Here is a 19,648-nt window from a genome sequence, read left to right on the forward strand (position 1 = left end):
CCATTCTCCTCAAGCTACGCCTTGTTATTTTTCTCTGACTTATGATTACTGACAGGTGCTCATGGTCAGACTGGAGTTGGGCTATCATCTCGGTAACTTTGTGCTGAATTTTTCCATCCTGCCCATGTTTGCCCCATGTTCTACTCTCTTCCTTACCACTGTATAATCTTTATTTTATTCCCTCCATGCTACAAGCCAACATCATGCAGTGGAGTGTAAAAACCTCTCCTGGGAGCCAGTGTCTGCTGTTGCCATCATTGTTGGGGGGAAAACAGCATCATTCTAATGTGAAAACCTACAGGAAAACGATAATGAATATGTAAAAAAGTAGAAAATGGACCTCAGGACCATTTTCTTTAAAATTATTTTACTTTAATATGTATATGCAGGAAGGTAAACCAAAAACAAATGAAATCTAATGGTTGATTATATCTTAATAACTCAAGCTGTTATGCAGCAAACACCAATACTATTAGGAATAGTTCAGTATCACCTTGTGCTGAGCTGGTTGATGCAGCAATACTCCAAGGTGCTGAAAGAGACATTGATTGCTTTGGGTGAGGAGGGAATTGTCCCTATTTAACTGCTTTATATAGAGTTCATGTGTGTGATTGGCATACACACAGTTAGTCCTGTATTAATGTGTTTGTTGAGTCCTAAACAAGAAAAAGTTGTCCTGGCTGGGAAATGCAAAGATAAATAAGACACAGAAAATTCATCTCAAGGATGTTATATAGAGTTTACTCTGAGATATTTTATTTTGCAAAGCATAGAAAGTGATGTGCCACACACACACACACACACACACACACACACACACACACGTGAGGAATGCTACAGGATTTTGCAGACTAATACAGTTTGGATTGTTTGCATCTGAGAGTATCATTTCTAAAACCTAGGGGCTTAAAAACAGCAAACATTCATTTGCAATTTGAGTAGGGCTCAACAGGAATGGCTTGTTTTTGCTTCAAGTGATGCTGTCTAGGGTTGCTTGACTTGGGTCGGAGGATCCTATGGTTGGGTTGGCTGGCCTTTCTCTCTAGCCCTTCATAGTCTCTAATTCTCCAGAGCTTCTCCTCACTCATGGCCTCTCTGTCTAGAAGGGCCATCAGATTTCTTTACATGTTTGCTGCATTCAAAGGAGGTGATTATGGAAACTGACAGGCCTAGTAAGGACTGGACTCAGACCTGGCAAAGTTTCACTTCTGCCACATTCTGTTGGTTAAAACAAATCACAAGAATAGGCCTTATTCAAAAGGAGGGAGACTGGCATGTGTGTATAGGTAGAGGAAAACTTATTGGTGGCCATCTTTGGAAACAATCTACCACACTTGCCTTGATACCATTTGTAGAATTGGGGCATATGGAAATGTGAAGAAAGAATATGCTTGGTAGAAAAAAAATAGGCTAGGCAAAGGCATAGAATTGGGAAAAAATATGAAAGACAGTTGTTGAATTTGTTTAGAACTCAAACTCTGAAGGTAGATTGAGGTTAGACTCTGTAGAGTGGACTGGTGGATAGCTGGGAAATCACTCAGTGTTCTCATGGACTTCAAGCACCCTTATGCCCATTCCGGTATGCATTTGTTTTAGATTTGCTCAAAGTCCCTACTAAAGTAATGTGATACATCTATTTATTCTCAATCAAATTTTTGTTAATGGAAAAATAATTCATATGCATTGTCAAAAACTCTTCAGAACAAAGGGTGTATGGTGAAAATAAGTTTCATTTCTAGATATTTAAACCCTACTCATAGCAGTCACTATCAACAATGTCTTATGAATCTTCCCAAAGATAAATTTATGCATTGCCAAGAGATATCTATATCCATATCCATCTATATCTATCTATATCTATATCTATCTATATCTATATCTATATCTATATCTATATCTATATCTATATCTATATCTATATCTATATCATCTATCTATATCTATATATCTACACACATATACATAATACACATAGATCCCTTTTGTACACATATGGGAACATACACTATAGGTTGTTTGGCCTATTGCTTTTCTTCACTTAGTAATACATGGAGAAGATTGCATAATATCAACATATATAGACATAATTGTTGTCTTAAACAGGAAGAAGTAACTCCATAGGATAGTCTTGTAATGATCATAAAAACTCTTTGCTATGAGTTTAACAGGGATCAAACACACACTTGTAGAGAGAGAAGAAATATCAGACTAATACCTTGATGCTCATGTAGACAACAGAAATATAAAGACATGAGCATGGCCAAGCAGAGATAATAAGTAAACAGTGTTTTAGTGGTCAAGGCCAAATAAATACAGGAATACATAGATGTTTACTGTAGATAAAAAGTATTCACGGTGCTTCCATTAGAGAGAACACTTTAAAATTCACAAAGCCCATTATAATAATAAATTATAATGCTGCAGAGTGGGAAGGTACATTCCAGTAACATCCTTTGCTCACTTTCTTGTGGAGCCCTCACCTTCTCTATTCTTTTCTCTCTTTTGAGAGTCAGTTACATGGGAAGATTGCAAAGAAGAGATACAAAGACCTTTCCAGGCATACATAGACCTTTTAAGTACTTGATTTTGCTAGAAACACTGGCTTCCAAAAGCAGTTGGATAAAGTTTGTGTTTACGCTAAATGTTTTTTCATAGGTCCGTGGTTATGTAGTATGACTATGTTGGCCAAATGTTTTAAAAATAATTTAGAGACATTTCCAAATTATGAGACCTATCAGGATTCTTTTAGCTAGTTTCTTCTACATAGCTGGTTTTCCCTACTGGGAACTAAAAAAGTAGTAAGAGAAAGAAAACATGTTCATAAATAACAGTAATATAATATAGATACTCTAGGAATCTCAATATATAAAAGCCTAAGCGACTGGTATGACTGGTCGACCAAATGACCGGTCAGCTGGTCACTATGATGATGCACTGACCACCAGGGGCCAGATGCTTAATGCAGGAGCTGCCCCCTGGTGGTCAGTGCGCTCCTACAGCCAACCTCCCATGGCCAGCCAACCTCCCGCGGTCCCTCCTCCCGGCCGGCCCTGATCGAGTTGATCGGCCCCGATTGCCGGCCAGGCCGAGGGACCCCACCTGTGCACAAATTCGTGCAGTGATAGATAAAATTAGTCACTAAGGATTCACAGGAAGGAAGGGTCATTTTCTTTGAGAAGCATGCAAATAAGTTTTTAGGAAAGAGAAGAGATTAAAGATTGATTGGTCTTAAGATTGTGGTAGAATTTCCATAGGTAAGAGGTTAGGGAGAGAAACATTACTTACTACACAAATGTAAAAACTTAAGCAGAAGTGTGAAACAGGAAATAAATACAGTGGGGCCTTGACTTACGAGTTTAATTCGTTCCGTGATGGAGCTCGTAACTCAAATTACTCGTATGTCAAATAAAAAAGTGAACGAGTGAGACACGTGATGCTGGGCTAATGTTGTGGCGTTCACTGTGACGTTCGCTGCGCCAACTAGCGGTGGGGTATCTGAAGCTGGCTCGTAACCCGAATTTTAGCTCGCAACTCAAAGCAAAAAATCGGCCGAGAGACGGCTCGTATCTCGAAAAACTCGTTAGTCGGGACACTCGTAAGTCAAGGCCCCACTGTAAAACAATAATAATAATGTTAATGATGGTGTTTATTGAGTACCTACAATAAGCCAGAAATTAAGCCAACATGTTTTAACACTATATTTAATACTTACTACATCCTACAGAAAAGCTATTATTATCCCTGTTTTATAGGAATATAAAAAATGAGGCTCAGAAAGGTTTAATAATTTGGCTGAAGTCAAATAACTACAGTGTAGAATGTACAGAATTTGTGTTCATATCTATCTGATTTTAAAGCTTGTGATATTTTTAGGATGTTCATACTGTATAGGCCAAGTAAAGAAAGTTCTAAGAGCAGGAGCGGGTCAGCCCTGTTCAGTGCTACTGAGAGGTTACGTAAGAAGGCTCAGAACTGACCTTTGGAGATGGCAACAAGGTCACTGATGGCTTTAAGATGAGCAGTTCCCAAGTTTTGTTGAGGCTGAATTCTTGATAGATTGGATTCCTGAGAAAATGTGAGGTGAGAAATTGGAAACATGGATTACAGACACATTTTTAGAGGCATTTGTCTAGAAAGGGAAGCAGGGAAACAAGGTAGTGACTAGACAATGATTTGGAGTTGAAGGAAAGATTTTTGGTTTTATGTTTTGTTTCTTGACAATAGCGATCCAGGAGACAGGGGAGAAATGATGATATAAGGAAGGCTGGGATCCAGTGCACCAGTGGAGGAGTGGTCTGTGGACAGGAGTGGTGAAAGTTCATTGTAACAGAATTGGGGCAGAGGACTCAGGCACAGATGTAGGCTGGTGGTTTGGGTGCTGGGAAAACAAGGAAGGTCTTCCCTGATTTTTCATTCTCAGTGAAATAAGCAGCAAAATTATCAACTGAGAGGAGCAGGAAGGGGGTGTAATCACAAGTACAGTAGTGAGTTGCACTGAATCTATCGCAGTCTCTGTCCTATTCTGAAAATCACAGTATGAAGTCTGGGCTGTTTGCTTTATGGAGGGAGCACGGCCTCAGGAACAGGAAAATAAGGCTGAAGTCAGCAATGGCGAAAGAAGAGAATCCTCCAGAGGCCTGGAGATGATCTCCGCAGACACAGATCTGAGGAGCTCAACATGAAATGAAAAACAGATCCCAAAGTATATAAATCATCTTGGATACTGACAGTTAAGCATCCACAGGGCACCAGGCAGGAGGAATGGAACCTGCTGGCTTTCAGAGAGTAATGACAGCATGAGTCTCAAGCTTGTGCTTCCACACATGAGATATAGAAAACATAGTGTTTGTTGAGTTGGGTGACAAGCTCTGTAGTCTCCCTGGAGACAGGCATGGGGAGGTGAAGCAGAACAGCGGGGGGGCTTCTAGTGGTAAGAGAATGTGCATTTATCCTAAGTGAAGTGAGAAAACAAAGAAATGTAAAGGAAATGTAGCTATGGAATGAGGATGAGCTTTGATAAACTATCAGTTTTTCAAATTTGTGAATGCAAGTATGTATATGTAATTTGTTTTAGGTGGTATTCTAAAAATATATTACCTGTCAGGAATTTGTTTATTTATTCATACATTAAAAAACCATATCATACAGATGTGTTGCATAAAATTAGCTTACATATAACAATCACTTACATAGTGCCTACAATGTGTCTGGTGCAAAGAGCTTTACATGCAGTAACTCATTTAACAGGAGCAACAAATCAGTGATTGATATACTGTTATTATGCCCATTTTACAGATGAGAAAACTGGAGCATAGGGGCCTGCCAGGATCACAGAGTATACAATGAGTGGAGCTAGACTATACAGCCATTGTTTGCTATTTAAGAACATTATGGAATAGGTATTGTAAAATAAAAATCTTACATAAAAAAGTAGGCATAGGATGTGGGAGCAATAATTGTACTAGGAAACTAGTGCAAAGACCACTAATTAGATCTTTGAGTTTCTTAATACTCAGGATGAAAACAGAAACATGATTTATAAACCTGAAGATTGAGCATGCCTGCTGCCTATGGATCGATTGTAGTAGGAACCAGTTTATAATATAACCTGATGTGTGTTATGGGCTGAGTTGTGCCCTCTCAAAATGTATATGTTGAAGTCTTAAACTCTCACTATCTCAGATTTTGACTGTATTTGGACATGGGACCTTTAAAGTGGTTATTAAGTTAAAATGAGGTCCATAAGGCAGGACTTATTTCAATCAAACTGGCGTCCTCCTTGTAAGAAGAGGAAATTTGAACATCCAGAGAGACACCAGGCAGGTGCATACAGAAGAAAGACCAGGTGAGGACACAGCAAGAAAAGTGGCGTCTGCAAGCCAAAGAGTGAGGCCTCAGAAGAAACCAAACCTGTGGACACCTTGATTTTGGGCTTCCAACCTCCAGAAATGCAAGGAAATAAATCTCTGTTATGTAAGCCAGCAGCCTGTGATATTTTGTTATAGCAGCCTGAACAAACTAATACAATGGAGGTTGTAATTTTGGAACAAAACTGTTTAGATGGATCTCAGGGCACAGAAGGCATTTTAACCAAGTCTGGGTACCAGTGAACTGTGTAGAAAGGAAGATTTAGGCCACATTATCACCTTTGTAGAACCAGACAATCCCAGTAGCTATCCAAGCACAACAGTTGAAATCCAATGGAGATTATATTAACTATAATTTACGTCCTAGCAATTTTCTCCTGCACATTTCAAAGAAGTATTGGGGGGAAAGGCTGAAAATACTTTCACATTAATTGGACGACCCTCCATTATATGATTTTCTTCACACACACAAAAATGTTTTGTTTAGTTTATTTCCTCGTCTCTGCATTTATTTTAGATGCACACTTTTGTAACAGCAACTTGCAGAGACATATTCTGAAAACTGACATTTTCAGGCAGGGCCAGGCACTGCGTGGAGCACTGAAGCAACCCTCTCAGCATGGTGACCTCGGCCTTTCCCAGCACCAAGTTCTGATCGCAGCGGGAGATTTGAACACATTATGAGATAGGATTCGGCTTTTAGAACTGTGTACCATATGTCTTCCTTGGTGATAAGGCTGACATTTGCATCCATTGAAAATACAAAAGTCAAGTCATTCTTGTGCTAAAGCTCAAGGGAAGAACCTGCAGCTGACTTAAATCCAAGCGCTGACAGGTAGCAGCCCTGGGATCCTGCAGGTTTTCGCATCAGCACATCTCCCAGAAGGTGTAATTGTAAGGCAGTCACGCCTTGGAATTTTAAAACAGACAATAAACAAAGAAGTAAAAGGAAGTTGGGATTTTTGGTTTTTCTTCTTCTTTTTCTCTGTTGCTCACAGTGCTCATGGAGAGAGATTTTCCACACTATACAGTTTTTATTTGTTTCTGTTTACAGGCAGTGCATTTCTCTATAGCAAATTTTAAAAATCTTACTTGTGTTCTGTGTTAGTTGAAAAATGTTTATATTAACTTATATCGGCATAGAATTGAGGAAAATGCATTTGCTGAGGTTTCTCATTGTTCACTACATTCTATCAGTGATCTATTATGTATGACCTTAGATATTTTTTGGGGGGGAACTAGAATTAAAAGTAAATAGAAATAACCATTTGTATTACTTTTCTGATGAACACGACCTTGATAAACTTAAATTATGCATATGGAATTATAAGCTATAAGAATGATTATTAATTTACACTTATTTTTAATTAATATTTTATACCTTAAATGTACTCAAGTTCTTGATTTGTTACTTATTAGACCTTTATCAAACCATCTTATATTTACTTAATATACCATTGTCCTGCAAACAGGAGAAATAATAATTATTTAATGGCCAATTATCCATCGTAAGTCTTTGGACAAGAATGTAATTGTTTAACATTTTCACTAGAAGACAGGAAGGAGGAGGAAGATTTAATAAAATTTGAGTTCATTACCTTAATGTTAATTGGGTATTTGACTGTCTAAAATTTCTCTTTTTGAAAAAAACACTGAAGTCATAGGGGAAATTTAGCCTTTATTTTCTTATTTTGTTTCATTCTTTTAATGCAACCAGGCCGAAGATTTTGCATAGTACACAAATAAAACAGTGTGGTAGTGGGAAAAGCAATGGGCAAGTAGTTAAGCGGGCCTGGCTCTTCATCTTGCTTCTGCCACTGATTTTGCATGTGATCTTACACAATTTACAAGGCCTGTCTCATTTTCTTCTTCTATAAACAGCAGGAGTAAGACCTTGCCTATCTACTAAGTTTCTTATGATTAAACTAGGCGATGCAGAAGAAAGTGTTGCCAGAGGACTGGGTTGGTGGGATTCCTCTGTTACCAGTGGAAATGGGGTGGCTCTTGCAATAACTTCAGAAAAGGAATTTTCTAAGACTCGAAGGAGAGAATGAATGGTTTTTATTTGTGAAGAGTTATATCCCTCAGTTCGTAAAGGCCCACATTGTCCTTAAACAAGTCTTGGAAAATATGTAGCTGGGGCTCCAGCAGAGCCAAAGCAGGGCCGGTGTCCAGAGTTTCTGTTCCATGGTGGAGCTGAGTCCGAAGTAGCATTAGGCTAGATTTAGTCCATAAGTCCATCGTGTGGGGAGAATGCAGGAGAGCTGTCCCCTGCAGCAGGAGTCCCAAGAGAGCAAGAGAGCCAAGAGCACAAGGGCAAGAGAAGAAAGAGAGAGAACTACCTTTGTTCAGGGGTTTAAATATAAAATGTTTCCTTTTTGCAGTGGCACACTGTCTGGCCACTGGCTTTGCCCAGATGTGACTGATAAACATCTTCCCAAGTCACCCAGACCTTCCTGGGCATGTGTCTGTTGTCCAGGCCCTTCCTCCAGGGATCTATGGGGAACAGACTTGGAGAGTGTTAACTGCAGCTTCCTGGCAAAGCTATATAAATGGCATGCCTATTTTCTCTCATCTCTCTTACTCTCCTTGCCCGTTACTAATACCCAGGTTATTCTAACAGTATCAAAATGCCCCTAGAAACTATGTTATAGCCAAAGGATTCGTATGCAAGCATATAAGTCTAACCAATGAACACAGCCGCCAAGGGGGTGAGGGCATGAGTGGGGGGGTGGGGGGTGGGGGGGGACAATGAGGGGATAAGGACACATATGTAATACCTTAATCAATAAAGAAAAAAATAAACTATGTTATAAAAGTATTCTTGCTATTAATTAAAGGTTTTGCATTACTTATCTCAAATGGATAGTTAACCTAAGCATGGAAATTTTCTTTCACAAGAAGTATTTCTCCCTCAGAATAGATACTGGACTCTGCCTGATTATTCTTTATTTTAATAACATTCTTACAGATTAGAAAACTATATTCACAGAGTCTCATTTATGTTTGTGTACAACTTTTAGACCCCATGATACTGGGCAGGGTGTCTTGGTAGGGTAGGTTCTTGGTAGATAACTGAACATATATTAAATGAATGAATCACTTAATGAAATATGTTCAAGGTATTTGATTCTCATGAAAAGGGAAAGAAAATTAGACAGTAAAGTATTGCAAAATAGGTTTATGCTACATCATTTAACATTAGCATTGAGTGATTCCCAATAATAATATAGATTGAGAGTACCCCCCACCAATTATTTTGCTTTATTTATTTTAATTATTTATTATTATAATTTACGTAACACTTAAAAATTATTCTCATTGCTGTTCCTTCTTGTCAAAGAGATGTGGAAGGAACAGGGTTAGCCTGCTTGGTGAGACTGCCTGGTGCTCAAGCTGATTCCGCGTGTTCTGGCTGCATTTGGGAGACCAGGAAAGGCACTTGGGTGAATGTGTAAGACAGTAAACAACAACCTGAAACTGAATGCACCTGCTCTGTTCAGGTTTCAAATTTGAAAACGGAGCTTTCCTTAATGTAACGGAAGATGCAGGAGATAATGCTTCTTTCTCTCCTTCTCTCTCTCTTTCCCTCCCCCTGTCTCTTCCTTCCTTTCTCCTTCCCTTTTTTTGTTATTTCTTTCCTTTTCTTCTTTCTTGCATTCAGCTCTTTGACGCCCATTCTAGTTTATAAAAGATTCTCCTTTTCTGGTGTTTCACAGCTATTGACTTTTGCCTTCAGATAAGTAATTTATCTGCTTTAGGCCAAGAAACCATAGAGATTGGTCTTGTCCACCATTTCCTTTAACCACCTACTCGCCATTGATATTACTAAGGTGTATCAATGTTTCACAGGATATTGCTTTCCATTCTTTCTTTTTTCTTGTATCAGGTCATTAACTAAGTATACCAGTATCATCACCCAGATATTATTGAGTCACCCCAATAAAACATGAATATAAGTATCCATGTCACAAAAAATTGCTCACCTGTTTTTTTATGATAAGTTGACCTAAAAGGTATAGTTATGTACCTATGTGTACAATCTGTCCATGATAGATGTTTTATTTCAATGGAAAAGATAAATGGAGTTTTTTTTTAATTTAAATTCTTTATTGTTTAAAGTATTACAAAAGTCTCCTTTTCCCCCCATTGACCTCTCCCCAGCCACCATCCCCCTCCATCACATGTCCTCCTCCCTCCCCCTGTCTGTGTCCATTGGTTATGCTCATATGCATGCATACAAGTACTTTGGTTGATCTCTTCCTTCCTTACCCCCCATGAAGTTTTGAAAAATGGAATACTTTCATAGCTAAAAAATATTACAAATAAACTGTAAAGCTTCAACATTTTATGAGAAATCATAGAAGAATCACATATGCTGGATTTTTTAGCCTAATTTTCCAAGATTCTATTCTATTTTTACCATAAATATAGTGTTTAGACTATATGTCTCAATTTTTATCTCTGTAACATATTATTTATTGTGTTAGGGTTCTATGTAGAAACAGAGACAATAGGGTATATCGGTATCTTTATATCTATCTGAATCTGTATAGAAAGAGCTTTGTTATAAGCTATTGGCTCATGTCATTATGGAAGCTAACATGTCCCACCATTTGCCATTGCATGTTGGAGATTTGGGACACCTAGTGTTGTAATTTGAAGGCCTGATGAGAGCTAGAGAACCAATGGTGTGAATTCCAGTCCAGACCCCAAGGGCCTCAGAACCAAGAGCACTGAGGACAGGAGAAGATTGAGGTCCCAACTAAACAGTTGGCCGAGAGAGAATTTAAATTTCCTCCATCTTCTCCATCTTTTTGTTTTATTCAGTCCCTCAACAGATTACATCCCCCTACACCCCACTGGGGAGGGCCATCTCAGTCCACCAATTCAAAGGCAAATCTCTTCCAGAAACACGTTCACAGATATATGAAGGAATGTATATATGTAATAGTATTTAACTAGAAATCTAGGCATCCTTTGATCTAGTAAAGTTGACACACAAAATTAACCATCACATTGATGTAATTTGCATTGGAAATATAAGTGGTACAATGTTACCTTTATAAAATATTCAATTTACTTATAAAACTTTATACAATGTCTATATAATAATATCTCACAATAATTGCATTTAAATTGACAGTTGTCTAAAATTAATTTTTCTATAGCTGAAAAATAAGATGTAATAATATCTTATCTGACACTGACATTAGAATATTGTATGCACATCAGATTTTATTTTAATGATTTCATTGAGTTGCTCCATGCTAAACTTGCTTATCTGAATTTATTATTCATTTCTTCCTTCATATATGTATGTATGAAATAGTTTTCTTGTCCATCAATGTATTATAATCTCAATGTAATGAAAATTTTAATTAGCTTCTCATATCTGAAACCAGGGCTCAATTTTCTTACATTGTAAGATGATATGTCTTTTTCAAAATATAGATATTTCTGGGGACTTAACTGTCTGAAATATGCCTATCTTTTAAACCTATGACTAAAATACAAATTGTTTTCCAACTATTGTGCAATTGTGGCATTGCATACAAATCAAGGACATATATTTCTCAAAGCATATGTGAATACTTCATTAATGTAAAATGTATGTATATGCAAATTGATATATTATGAGGGCTAATACTTTACACAGGTATTAATATTAAAATACTTGAGTTAATATTTGCGTGCACCATCATATCTTATGCACTAAAAATCTACTTTTCTCTGAGACAGTGAAATTTACCTGACTCATTTTTATTTTCTCATTTTGACTCTTTATTAATAAACTGTGAAATATAGTTAATGTAAATGAAAATTCACTGAGAGTTGGAAAAAATAAGACTACTAAGTCAGACGGTATGTCTTCGTGGCTTTGTGCAAGTGACTGAAGCTCTTTTACTCTCATTATTGTCCAACCTCCACGTCTCCCTCTCTTGGAAGCCCTGCCTCATCCTTCTCAATAGCAATTCTTTGAAAAGCCCCATTTTTGGCCATAGCACATACTCCATTTTCCTCCTTGTCTTTTAATTCAGGACTGTTTCCTGCACTAGATTATAAATTCTTAGTGACCAGATATCAGGCCTTTACCCTTAGTGTCCCTTATGACTTTTTAGATTAAATGCTAATGACAGATTAAGTGTGAAACTCTGAAGGGTCTGGAGTGTTATTCTACTTCTGAGCTAAGGAGTTAGCATGCAACAGAAACATGAGACCTCTGGATCAGGGCAGAACTTTTACTCACTGAACCATTTGTGCTAGTTTCTTGTCCCAAATCCCTGCAGGTCATTAAGCGAGAGCCAGACTTGGCCTACAGGAGGGGAACACTGAAAGAGGAAACTTAGAGCTTATATGGGGTGGCTGGCAAGCCTGCTCATCCTCCCCATGGAAAAAAGATCTTTGTTCTGGAATGTAAACAAATCCTCTCTGGGCAGAAGAGGAAAAGGCCACTAACCTGGAGTGTAGACTAGTGGCTCTGGGGAGATACATCTCTGTCTCTCCAGAGGTCTCTATCTTTGGGGATTGCTGTTGAATCATGTTTAATCCAAGTGCCGGTACTCTTTGCTCAGAGAGCTCAAATCAAGCAGAAACATGACAATCAATATTCGTGGAGCATGTTCTCCCAACACTTTTGAATAAGGTAACATATAATAATGTATTGTCCAAATGAGGAAATTTTTGAGAGTGCAAAGTAAGTCATTAATTGCTTGTGGGGTTTTTATGCTTTTTTTTTCAAGAACAATATCATGAAAGACAAAGAATGGCTGAGAAACTGTTTTAGATGAAAGAAAACAAGAGACATTTCACCTAAATTCAATGTGTGATCTGGTTTGGATCCTGGTGGCTTGATGCTGAGATGCTGAGTGTAGTTTCCAGGAAGGAGGTTGGCAGTGCCAGGCTCACTGATGGGAGTGCATGCTGCCTCTACAAAGATTCACTGCAAAACAAACACTGAATGCAATTTTCACTTACTGCCCTTTTTTGTAAAAGCAAATCCTCTTGGATTTCTTTTTGGTTAGTGAAAACAGATGGCAATGTAGGTCCTTCATAAAAGCAAAGTGTTGTAAAGCAAATTTTCAAAAGAGGTGGATGCCTGTATTATAATCAGAGGACTAATTTCTCTGATAGTCCAACAGTTCCTATGTATTAGTAAGAACACTAATAGACATTATAGTATAAAAACAGAAAAGTGTAACAATTCACAGAAAAATTAAAATCTTACTGAAAGAGGATCAATGTACATTATAATTAAAGAAATGCAAATTAGGACAACAGTATACCTTTTCATCTACCATTGGCAAATACTCAAAAAATTAATTTATATATATAAAAGGCTAATATGCAAAGTCTTCCCTCGGGAGTTCAACCAAGCAACTGGGAGTTTGATTGCTCACTATGACATGCGCTGACCACCAGGGGGCGGCGCGGAATGAAGAAAGGCCCTGGCCAGCAGCAGAAGGCCCTGATGGGCCCTGATCTTCGGCCTGGCCTAGGGACCCTACCCATGCATGAATTTCATGCAGTGGGCCTCTAGTATCTAATATTGATGAATGTATGAAAACAAATAGTCTCATAAACTGTTGATTACTATATAAACTGATGCAATGCTGTGTTTGGTAATTTGGCAGTATTATTCAGATTTTTAAAATGCTCACAGCTTTTACTCAGCAATTATATTTTTAGGATATTATCCTCAACATAAACTCACACAGCATCATTTTCAACAAAACAAACAAAATATCCAAAAGAAAAAGAAGAAATAATATAAAATGTAGTACATCAATTTAATTAAATACCATGAAGAAAAATAAAGTAAAATTACATATATTTTTTTTCCCCCTGGGAATATTTATGACATTATCTGGGGGGAAAAAAAAACACAAGTTGAAATATATGTAGCAGAAATTGCTGCAAGAGTTCTTGGTGTGATATTGTGATTTATAATAAGAAATAGATATTTAGTCTTTGTCCCTTTTCTAGCACAGAGCTCCTAAAACTCTCAAAATTTTCTAAGTGATGAAAGAAATAGAAGTGCTTTTGTTATGGTAATGAAGCAACTTTTGGATAGCACCTAAGGATACAGGCTGGTTGCCAGGAGAATCAACCATGATTAGAGGGCTGGAATTTTCAATCTCATCTCCTTGACATCCTGGGAAGGGAAGAGGGCTGGAGACGTTCAGTCATCAACAATCAATGACTTAATCAACCATGCCTCTGCAGTGAAGTCTCCATAAAAACCCAAAGGCTGGGGTTCAGAGAGGTTCCATGTTGAACATGTGGAAGTCTAGGGAAAGTGCTGGACTCAGAGAACATGGAAGCTTCACACCCTTTTTTATAATAAATGAATAATCTAATAAGTAAGTTTTATTAAGTTTCTCTAAATTCTGTGAGCTATTTTAGCAAATTAATTGAACCCAAGGAGGGGGCTTTTGGAACTTCTGATCTACAGCTTGTTGGTCAGAAGCTTAGGTGACAACTTGGGCTTGAGACTGATGCCTGAAGTTGGGAAAGGGGGTTGGGAGGGTCTTGTAGGAGGAAGCCCTTTACCTGTGGAATCTGATGCTATCTTCAGGTAAATAATATTAGACTTGACTTGAATTGTAGGCTACACAACTGGTATTAGAAAATTTCTTGGTGGCATGGTAATCACCATTCTCTCCTCCATACATGCATTGAAATTGGGTGTAGAACTTTACTTGGACTCAGAGAACTGGGTTGAATCCACTTCTCTAAGGGTGAATATGGACCAAATTCAGGCTAATGCAATATCACAGGAAAAGGATGGAAGAATCTAGAAAAATTTCTATTTCTTGATAAAGGAAGAGACCAGTCTGAGAAGAAGGCCTCTATTGGCTCCATAATGTACACTGCTTCCTGACTTAACTACTAGAACAAGGATTTGATAGCTGGAGCTACAGCCTCCACTTGAGGGCATGAGGGCACAAGGCTGATGACAAAAAGCCAAGATGTCGAGGATGGCAGAACAAAAAGAACGAAGTCTCTGGGTCCTTGTCGAGCCACTAAATCAGTGATGGAAAGCCTATATCTCTATTTTTGTTTAGTAAACAATAAATGTCCTTGTAATTCATGATATGGTTAGTCATAGTCTTGGTTATTTACAATTAAAATCATTCTTTTTTTGTTTTAAATATATTTTTATCGATTTCAGAGAGGAAGAGAGAGAGGGAGAGAGAGATAGAAACATCAGTGATGAGAGAGAATCATTGATCAGCTGCCTCCTGCACGCCCCCACTGGGGATCAAGCCCACAACCCAGGCATGTGCCCTTGACCAGAATCAAACCCTGGACCCTTCAGTCCACAGGCCAACGCTCTATCCACTGAGCCAAACCAGCTAGGGCAAAGTCATTCTTGCTTTTTTTAAAAAAAAATATACATTTTATTGATTTATTACAGAGAGGAAGGGAGAGAGATAGAGAGTTAGAAACATCGATGAGAGAGAGACATCGATCAGCTGCCTCCTGCAAGATGTGCCCACAACCAAGGTACATGCCCTTGACCGGAATCGAACCTGGGACCTTTCAGTCCGAAGGCCGACGCTCTATCCACTGAGCCAAACCGGTTACAGCAAAGTCATTCTTTCTTAATAAAATATGGATAATATGATATTTACATGAATATGCGTGTTTGTGGCAGTGCTTGTACTTCATTAATTTAATGCACATTTTTTAGTTCATCCATTAAGAAGCTACATGATAGATACTGTTGAAATAGATTTTAGTGGGGGAGAAAGGCAATTATCAAGCAAATATAATATTACAAATTAGAGTTGCTATATGGAGTAAAGAAACAAAGTGTTATTTTGTAGATTATACTAGACTAGAGGCCCGGTGCACAAAAATTTGTGCACTCGGGGGGGAAGGGGGGGGTCCCTCAGCCCGTTCTGTGCCCTCTCGCAGTCTGGGACCCCTCAGGAGATGATGACCTGCTGGCTTAGGCCTGCTCCCGGGTGGCAGAGGGCAGGCCCAATCCCTAGGTGCAGCCCCTGGTGGGGCTCAGAGCAGGGCCGATTGGGGAGTTGGGGCGCTGCCCCCTGTCATGCACAGAGCAGGGCGGATCGGGAGGTTGCGATGCCACCCCTAGTCATGCTCAGGGTACAGCCGATTGGGGGGATGGGGCACCGCCCCCTGTCACACTCAAGGCGGAGTCGATAGGGAAGTTGCGGCGTCACCCCCTGTCATGCACAGAGCAGGGCCGATCAGGGGGTTGGGGCGATGCCCCTGTCAAGAACAGAGCAGGGCCCATCAGGGGGGTTGGGGCTCCGTACCCTGTCACACACAGAGCAGGGCCGATTAGGGGGTTGAGGAGCTCCCCCCTGTCACTCACAGAGTAGGGCCGATAGGGGAGTTGGGGCACCACCCCCTGTCACACACAGCAGGGCGGATCAGGGGGTTGGGGCGCCGCCCTCTATCACCCACAGAGCAGGGCCGATCAGGGGGTTGGGGTGCTGCACCCTGTCACACACAGAGCAGGGCCGATCAGGGGGTTAGGGCGCTGCACCCTGTCACACACAGAGCAGGGCTGATCAGGGGGTTGGGGCACCTTCCCCTGTCAGGAACAGAGCAGGGCGGATAGGGAGGTTGTGGCCCCGCCCCCTGTCACACACAGAGCCGCAGGGCGATCAGGGGGTTTGGGCGCTGCCCCCTGTCACGCTGATCCCGGTGCCGGGAGGCCTCACGGCTCCGCTGATCCTGGTGCTGGGAGGCATATTACCCTTTTACTATATAGAATAGAGGCCTGGTGCATGGGTGGGGGCCGGCTGGTTTGCCCTGAAGGGTGTCCTGGGTCAGGGTAGGGGTCCCCACTGGGGTGCCTGGCCAGCCTGGGTGAGGGGCTGAGGGTCGTTTTCAGGCTGGTGGGTGACTGAAGCTCCCAACCACTCATTTTTTTCTTTTCTTTTTTTTTTTTTATTCTGGGCCGGCTTTAGCTCTGAGGCCTCGGCTGCTGAAAGCAGGTTTCTGGCCTTTGTTTACCTTCTGTATTTGATACAATGTTGCGGTCCGTCTGGCTGAAGCCCGGCTGACTAACGCAGGTTTCTGGGGTTTTGTTTAGCTTCTCTATTTGCAACATAGTTGCTTAGAGTTGCAGCTGAGAGGCCGGCAAGTCAAGTGGGGAACATTGGAGTCCGCAGTCACTGGAGCAAGCAAGCCTCCCTGTTCGCTTCAGTGCCTGGCTGCCGGCCACCATCTTGGCTGGCAGTTAATTTGCATATTGCCCTGATTAGCCAATGGGAAGGGTAGCGGATGTACGGCTAATTACCATGTTTCTGTTTTATTATATAGGATATGTTCCTGCTTTTGGCCAATGGGGTGTTAACATATGACACAAGCAGCAGTCTTGAGTATGCTTGTATGGTTTGACTTGGCTTTTGCACCCTACCATTTACTTCAAGAAGAACATACTTTGGGTAGCTGCTGGTCCTAACAGATAAAATCAGCATGTGGAACAGACCTGAATCCATCCTGAGGCCTGGCACCTAAAGTCCAGCCTTGTCCGATTGAAGCCAATCCACAGATCTGTGAGTGAGAGATGAATACTTGCTATTTCAGCCACTGAGTTTTGAGGTGGTTACAGAGCTTCCTCATGGCAATAGCTGACTGACATATGAGCAACATTTTCAAGTGTTCCTTAATGGGCTTGTGTTGCTTTTAGTATTATTTCTATGCAGGCAACTTCTAATTCTATATATCAAACTCTTCACTCTCCTAGCAATTAAGCAATCAACAATATATTAACAATGAAAGTGGTACTTAGAGTGACATTTTATATGACTTACCCTCAGAGAAAATTGGGACTTGACCGTGGAGCCACGTTGAGCTGGGGTGAGTGAGGATCGCCCTATCCCAAGCAGGAAAGTCAGCATCCCTGTTTGGTAGCAATGAGAGTCAATGAAATGAACTGTACCTTCAGAAGGTGAGGCTATGGGAGAGTTACAGGGCACTGCCACAGAGCAATTCCTGCAGAATAAAGAGCTCAAGGAAAGTATGACTCTATGCATGACTCAGAGAATTAGATGAAGTCTATTAGAGAAAGGGTGACTTAATTCTCAGTTTCTGAGCAGGAAACCAACCACCTAATGATTCTGCTGAAGGGATATAGGTCCTTCTGCAGCCAGTACTTTGAGGTTGCTGAACATCATCAGGTCAGCAGTATATGTGTTGTGTGTGTGTGTGTGTGTGTGTGTGTGTGTGTGTGTTGAATTGAAACTTCTGCTAATTTCCAGATCATTTAATTTTTTACTTCTGTGGTGAAAGTTCATTAATGTCTTCATTGTCAAAAACAAGATGAAGATGTATGGGAGGAGTGGAGATTTTGAACAGCCAGTCCAGTCAATAACAATTCCCTTTGTGTACCTCCCCCAAACATTTACCCCACTGTGAGCTATATTTAGTCTTGAGTATTAAATGTCTCAGATCTTAGTGGGATTGAAAAATCAGAGTGGAAAAATAAAGATAGTAAAAAAGCTGTGCTTTTAAAAAAATGATTATATAAAGGCAGTAGTAGGAAACTTCATGTGCTACTACTGAATATAGCGGTGTTTCTCAAACATGCTTTAACATCCGAATCCTGTGGCACTTGATTAAACACACAAAGTTCTGCTTTCAGCCCAAACTAACTGAATCAGATTCTCTAAAAGTGGTGGATTACTATAATTTTTAAATGCTCTGGCTGAATTATATGATCAGGTCAGTTTGAAGATATGCTTTATTAGGTTTTATTTTATTTTATTTATTTATTCATTTATTTATTTTTAGGTTTTTATTTTTTTTTATTTTAGGTTTTATTTTATATCACTGATTCTCAACACGTCCCTCCAGGAGCATCAGCAACTTCTGAGGACTTGTAGAAATGCCTAGTCTCAGGGCTACTGCCACAGGAATTCTGCAAGTGGGGCTCAGCAGGGAGTGTTTGTGAACACTGTTGTAAAACTTTCAGAATGATGGAGAATAACACCTGGGTGTGCCTACAACAAATCTAAAGTAAAAAGGGTCAATACCATGTTAGACTGAATGACAGGCAGGCAGCTTTTAGAAATGGACCTTAACATTGCCTCTGTAAATAATATATGACACACAACTTGTGGATTTTCTGTTACTGGGAAGAGGATGCTATTCAGCCAATCAATTGAATGGCTACTGTGTGACTGGCACTGATTAAGCCCCTTTCCTGACATCTGGACAATCATTGAGCTGCATATACACATGAGCCCTTCTTGGAGGAGTTGGCATTTTAGTGAGACTTTGGAAGGTAACTAGTATTTCAACAGGTAGAAGATTGGAAAAAAAATAATTCAGGGCAGAAGAAAGACCATTAGCCAAAGCAAGGACAAACAAAAATAAAGTGAATTTGGATAATGGAGCAGGGAATGGAGCAGGGAACTGGGTCTCAAACTTTATCTGCATCAGAATCACCTGGAGGGCTTGTTTAAACACAGGGATACACCCTCAGAGCTTCTGATTCTTTGCATCTGGGATGGGGCCTGAGAATTTGAATTTCTCGTGTATCCCCAGTGCTGCTGCTGCTGCTCTGGGGACTACACTTTGACAATCACTGGTACCTTATGTGTGATGGAAGATGATGATAAACAAAATCCTAGAAATGTTGGTATATTAGGCCAGGTTACAAAGGACCTGAATTCATACCAAATAGTAGTGCAGTGGTTCTCAACCTTGGCTGCACATTAGAATCACCTGGGAATCTTTTTAAAATCCTGGATTTCTGGCCTCATCCTCCGAAATTCTGTTTCTTTGTACTG

The sequence above is a fragment of the Myotis lucifugus genome, unplaced genomic scaffold (genome assembly GCF_000147115.1).
Source record: "Myotis lucifugus unplaced genomic scaffold, Myoluc2.0 scaffold_80, whole genome shotgun sequence".
NCBI lineage: Eukaryota > Metazoa > Chordata > Mammalia > Chiroptera > Vespertilionidae > Myotis > Myotis lucifugus.